Below are 6,973 nucleotides of genomic sequence, written 5' to 3' on the forward strand. Positions count from 1 at the left end.
AAAGTTGCTCTTATATCATCAGAAATATGGGTCCGTGCATGGCCGCCGCCGCCACCGCCGCCGCCTCCTCCTCCTCCTCCTCCTCCTCCTCCTCCTCCGCCTCCGCCTCCTCCTCCACCCTCCTCCGCCGCCCGCCTCCCTCCGCCTCCTCCTCCTCCGCCTCCTCCTCCGCCCTCCTCCTCCGCCTCCCTCCTCCTCCTCCCTCCTCCTCCGCCTCCTCCTCCTCCTCCTCCTCCTCCTCCTCCTCCTCCTCCCTCCTCCTCCTCCTCCGCCTCCTCCTCCTCCTCCTCCTCCTCCTCCTCCTCCTCCTCCTCCTCCTCCTCCTCCTCCTCCTCCTCCTGTTCCTCTTGCTCTCCCTCCATCTATGCTTGCAAAGTTCTTGAAATGGCTAAACTGAGGGCTTTTTGTAGTTGGCTAATTGGTGTTCAGTTTTGCAAGTAAGTGCCTTCAGGTGTGTATTTGAGTGGTTGCAATTACCTGATGTGTTTTGTATTTTGGATACATGTGTTTTCCAAATGGCACCCTGAGATTTCATTTTTGAACGAAGTGTCTTATGTATGAAATAGAGTGTAGTATGCAGGACCATGTGTGTTGCATAAAGGAGTAAGTGTGTTGCATAATTGCAACTAGAGTGCAAAGCAGCGCTTTTGTTTAAGGTATGGGTACATGTGTTTGAGGTATGGTAACAAAAGCTTCAAGTTGTGTTACTTTAGTCTAAGCATGGGTCTATAGTGTTCAAGCAACGGGCAAAAACTGTAAGTGGCCCTGTTATCGCTGTCCACATGCAAATGTTCAACATTTTTTTGATAATTGTTTATCTAGAGAGTCCAGAGAATTGCACTGCACTGGTTTTATTGATTTTGAGTTAAATACCTAGAATTAGTTCACAAAAGTAGGTTTTTTAAATAATATTAAATATTTAAAGAACAGTTGGATTGACATTAATGGTCCAAGAGTCAAAGATGTTCAGAATGAGGAGATTTGTCATATGATATGTAGATCTAGTGTTTGTGTAAATATATGAGCATTTTTTTAGCAATTTGAGACCATTTACCATAGAAATCCTGTGTTTGTGAAGCCTTTTTAACTATTATAGCGCCACCTATGGTCCAGTAAGACTATAGCACAGAGAACTATATACATGTAATACATTTTGAGTAACATAACAATAGGAACTGATAATGTAGAAAACAGCAGACAAATCACTTGCATAATCAGTTACATGAACATACCAATGCAAACACAACTTGTTCAAAAAAATGTGAAACATTTTATCATGTTCAGTTTTGAGAATTTCATTTCTGATCTGAGAAAAGCACCAAACTGTAAGCTGACTTTGGCCCTTTAATCTAAATCGAAGGTTCTGATTGGTGTGTGATAAATTTTGACTCCTAGTGTTTCCACTTGTGTAATTGTGTGCTAACTGAGCTCAAACTTTTCAGACTTGAATGAACAATATTGAATGCTAGTGCTTTCTAAATGATCACATGGTGTAAGCACTGAGAAATGTATGGATATATATATATATATATATATTGTATATGTAAATATTTTGAAACAAGTGTGAAGAATTTTGAATTATTGTGTATAAACGATGACAGCCGTGTTGCAGTTGTGCTTAACTTTTGCTTTCTTGTGTTTAAGGTTTTGTATCACAAGTTCATCACAGAGCAAATTGTGTCTTAGTGAGTGAGAATGTGTTTAGAAATATGCAAAAAGAGTGCATGAGATCTGCAAACAGTGTCTAAACTGCCTGAACTTGTTTAAGGTTTTAAAACAACTGCCTCAAACTAACTCCTCACATGTGCAAACACTTATTCCTTTACTTAACACCAACCAAACATGGCTTTAGAATAGGCCTAGGCCAAAGGTCAAGGTTATACAGTTTTTCCCAGTTCTATTTTTGAGACCAGAAAAGAAATTCTCAAAACTACTGTACTTGTTCAACCTCCACATCATCACTTGTGCACATCATAGCAGTTTCTCATTCTTCTGAACAAGTTCATTTCTACACATTTCTATTAGTCTTTTTGTAAATTTGCCATAAATTGTGCAGGTGAATCGTTTCACTAAGAGAATGTAGATCAAACAATGATAAACCAGTTCTCTAAAATTACTCATACAGTGCAGCATGCAAAAGCAAAGTTCTGTCAAAAGTGTGCTTCCTGTGTTTGCCTTTCCATTTTTGTATTTTTACCTTTGTGTCCATATTTCTTTCTTTTTATATATATATATATATATATATATATACACTTTTGAAATGGATATATGGCATACATAAGAAGTGCATCTTTCTGGATTTCAATTCAGTAACTGTCATAAAGAAAACTGTCAAAAAAAAGAGTTTGTTTTCAGTCTTGCTTTCATGTTTACTGAGAATTTTTCAACATCTCTCAGCCAATTACTTTCAGTCTTGTACAGAAATGTATATGAGCTTATGAAAGAAGAGCTTTGGGTTTTGAATAACTGTGTGTATATGATATATCAAAATATAATATTATGGCAAAGGTGTTTGCAACATTAGACAAATGTTTGCTTTTGAGATGTGTTTGTGATATTTTGAATGCAGTGCATGATTTTGTAAGAGATATGAGTGCAATTCTTGGATGTGTTTCTAAAGTTTTGAAAAAGAAGGGCAAAGTTATGAAAATGTGTGTAAGCAGTTAAAAAAATGTATTATTAAGTATTAACAGTTGAGTGCATTTTTTTCAGGATTATTTAATGAATCAAAAGATGTAAAGATCAGCAATTGTCTGAAATAAAAAGCTTTTGTAACTGTTTTCAACATAATAATAACAATAATAATAATACAGTTTTTTTCAACTGCTTACACACATTTTCAAAACTTTGCCTCTTTTTTTCAAAACTTTACACACAAATCTAAGAATTGCACACACAAAATGTAAAATGCCTCAAATCTCTTGCAAAATGAAGCACTGCATTCAAACTATCACAAACTCGTCTCAAAAGCAAACATTTGTTTTACGTTGAAAACACCTTTATATTATATTTTTGGATATGTCCTATACACACATTTATTCAAAACCTAAAACTCTTCTTTCATGAGCTTCTATGTATATTTCTGTACAAAACTGAAAGTATTTGGCAGAGAGATATTGAAAAATATGGTATACCAAACTGTTATTATTATTATTATTATTATTTTACTGTAAGCATTTGTGGTTGTGAATACAGTATTACACAGTACAAAAGAAAATAAATATTCTACTAGTCAAAAGTTTTTAAACAGTAAGATTTTTAATGTTTTTTTAAAAAAGTGTCTTCTGCTCACCAAGCCTGCATTTATTTGATTCAAAATACAGCAACAATAGTAAACTTTTGAATTAGTTTTACTATTTAAAATAACTGTTTTCTATTTGAATATATTTTAAAATGTAATTTATCCTGTGATTTCAAAGCTGAATTTTAGCATCATTACTGCAGTGACATGATCCTTCAGAAATCATTCTAATATTCTGATTTGTTTTATTTAATTTATTATTATTATTATTTTGTTAAAAACAGCTGAGTAGATTATTTTTAAGGTTTCTTTGATGAATAGAAAGTTCAGAAGAACATCATTTATATAGAAATTTTTCTATTCATCAAAGAATCCTAAAAAAAGGTACTTAACTGCTTTAAATATTAATGATAATAATAATAATAATAAATGTTTCTTGAACAGCAAATCAGCATATAAGAAAGATTTCTGAAGGATCAGGTGACACTGAAGACTGGAGTAATGATGCTGTAAATTCAAAAGCTTTTTGTCTATATCACAATATATTACATATTTACAATATATTCACATATATAAAACAGTTATTTTAAATAGTTTAAATATTTCACAATATGCATTGCATAATTCATAATTTTGAAAAAGGTGATTATTCCAAGGCCTATTCTAAAGCCATGATTGGTTGGTGTTAAGTAAAGCAATGAGTGTTTGCACAAGTGAGGTGTTAGTGTGAGGCACTGATGAATTAGTGTGGCATTTTGATTGGTTGTGTTTAAAATAGAAAATCAAGATACTTCCTTTTAGATTCTTGTGTGTTACATGAGTGAAAACTGAGTCAAAGGCCAAGAATTAGTGCATGGTTTTGCAGATTTGGTGTGTGGTTCTGGTGTTTGAGTGTCAGGTTTTAGAAACTGTGTGACAAGTAAAGATTTTGTGTGTATGCAGTTGGAAAAAACTGTAATAATAATAACAATAATAATAATAATAATAATAATAATAATAATAATAATAATAAATGTTTTTTTAGCAGTAAATCAGAATATTGGAATGATTTCTGAAGGATCATGTGACTGGAGTAATGATGCTAAAAATTCAACTTTAAAATCACAGGAAATAAATTATATTTGAAATATATTCAAATATAAAATAATTATTTTAAATAGTAAAAATAATTAGAAAGTTTATTATTTTTGCTCTACTTTGGATCAGATAAATGCAGGCGAGGTGAGCAGAAAAGATGTCTTTAAAAAAAAAATCTTGCTGTACTGTTTGACTGGTAGTGCATTTATTTTCTTTCGTACTGTGTAATACTGTATTCACAACCACAAATGCTTACAGTAAAAAAAAAAAAAAGTTTGGTTTCAATCTTGCTCTCTTGTTAACTGTTAATTTTTCAACATCTCTCTGCCAATTACTCTTATTCTTGTACAGAAATGTACAGGAGCTCATGAAAGAAGAGCTATAGGTTTTGAATAACTGTGTGTGATATATCCAAAAATATAATATTAAGGCAAAGGTGTTTGCAACGTATGACAAATGTTTGCTTTTAAGATGTGTTTGATATTTTGAATGCAGTTCTTCATTTTGCAAGAGATGTAAGGCATTTTGCTTTTTGTGTGTGAAATTCTTGGATTTGTGTGTAAAGTTTTGAAAAATAGAGGCAAAGTTTTGAAAAGCATTTGTATTTGACTAAAGTGTGCATGATTTGAAAGCTTTGTTTGATTTTGAGTGCAGGTAAAATGGTTTTGAAGTGATTCTTTGATTTTGTCAAGGTTCAGTGAATTTAGTTTGAACAATTGGATTTGTGTTTAAGGTTTTGAGAAAATTAGTCATGGTTTCAAAAAAATGTGTTTTAGCAGTTCAGAAAAAACTGTAATGTGTCTGGCTTCCGATTTCTTCTGCTCGCAGCTATTTTAGCTGTACAGAACAGTTGTTCCCCTTCAGTCGTTTCACTACGACGTTACATATGGGAACTCGCTTGAGAGTCCAATCATCTCCAAGCCTTATTCAAAAGGCCAATGAACATTCATGAACATTGGCGAGTGGTATTTGCATGCCGAGCCACTCCCCCGTACATACGGGTATATAAGATGGCGGCGTGCAACCACTCATTCAGACTTTTGCTTTTGGAGCCTCGTCTTCTGAGCCATTTAAAAAAAAAAAAAGAAAAGAGTTCCTGAGTTCACACTCTCTCTGCCCAAAACACCTCCGGCCGATCCCTCTAGGCTGGATGATTGGTTTCTGGGGAGGGCTCCCGCGGCACCGCCGCGCTCTCCCCCAGTGCCTTTCTTCCCTGAGGTGCATGAGGAGCTGGTGAGGACTTGGCGAGCCCTGCACTCTTCTCGTCCACGTCCCAGCTCCTCTCCCCTCGCCTCTCTCGACGGCGGTGCAGCCCGGGGTTATGAGGTGGTCCCTCAGGTCGAGCGCGCTGTCGCGATGCATCTATGCCCGCCCGGCGCTGCCACCTGGCAGGATCGGCCCCATCTCCCCTCCAGGGCGTGTGAGTTCTCGTCCGCTCTTGCGGGCCGGACTTACCACGCCGCTGGACAGGCTGCCACCGCCTTGCACGCCATGGCCACCTTACAGGTGTACCAGGCCAAGGTGTTGAAACACCTGCACGAGAGGGGTTCTGACCAGGGTGCAATGGAGGAACTCCGCGCCGCCACCGACTTCACCCTCTGGGCTACGAAGGTGACGGCGCGTTCCCTTGGTCAGGTGATGTCCACCATAGTGGTCCAGGAGCGACATCTATGGCTGACCCTGGCCCAGATGGCAGATGTCGACAAATCACGGTTTCTCAACGCTCCTATCTCCCAGGGCAGCCTATTCGGCGACACCGTCGAGGACTTTGCCCAGCAGTTCTCGGCGGTTCAAAAGCAGACGGAGGCGATTAAACATATCCTGCCCTGCGGCGACATTCCAACCACGTCCGCAGGGCCCCAACCTCCGCCTGCTCGTCGCTGAGGGCGCTACCCTGCGGCTTCCAAACAACCAGCTCCGTCCCCTGCAAAGGTACATGACACCAGATTGGCAGCCCGACGTCGAGCTGGCCGTGGGAGAGCGGCACCGCCCGGAGGTGGAGAGAATCACTCTTTGGGGGATGACAACATCAACGTCCCCACTCCCGGTGGAGGGCCGGGAGCTGTCACAGAAAGAGTCAATTCTCTCACCTCCGGGGTTCAGGCCCCGAGTTCCATCTTTGAGCAGCGCCCAAGAAGTGTCTCCTCGGATTCGGACTCGGAGCCTGATGTCGCCAGCGCGGGAACCAGGGAAGAAGGTAAGCGCTGCCCAGTGCAGTATGACTTTTCTCCAGGACGTTCTTCCTTCTGGGATCAGTCCCCTTCCCCTTCCCCCCCCAGGCTGCCCCACTGCGGTCACGTCGGTCAACGTCCTTTTGATACCCCTGGCGACCAGGCTGGGAGCCTGGCTTCAGCTTCCCAGCCCCTCGAAGGTGGTTGATTCGGACGGTACGTCTCGGCTATGCGATTCAGTTCGCCAGGCGTCCACCCAGGTACAGAGGCGTCCTTTCCACTTCTGTCCATTCAGACACACATGCCGCTGTGCTTCGTGCGGAGGTTGCAGTCCTACTGGCGAAGGACGCAATCGAGCCTGTCCCTCCAGCCGAGATGAAGTCAGGGTTTTACAGTCCTTACTTCATCGTGCCCAAAAAGAGCGGTGGGTTAAGACCCATCCTGGATCTTCGAGCCCTGAATCGGTCCCTTCTCAGGCTGCCGT

The sequence above is a fragment of the Labeo rohita genome, chromosome 9, assembly GCF_022985175.1.
Source record: "Labeo rohita strain BAU-BD-2019 chromosome 9, IGBB_LRoh.1.0, whole genome shotgun sequence".
Lineage (NCBI taxonomy): Eukaryota > Metazoa > Chordata > Actinopteri > Cypriniformes > Cyprinidae > Labeo > Labeo rohita.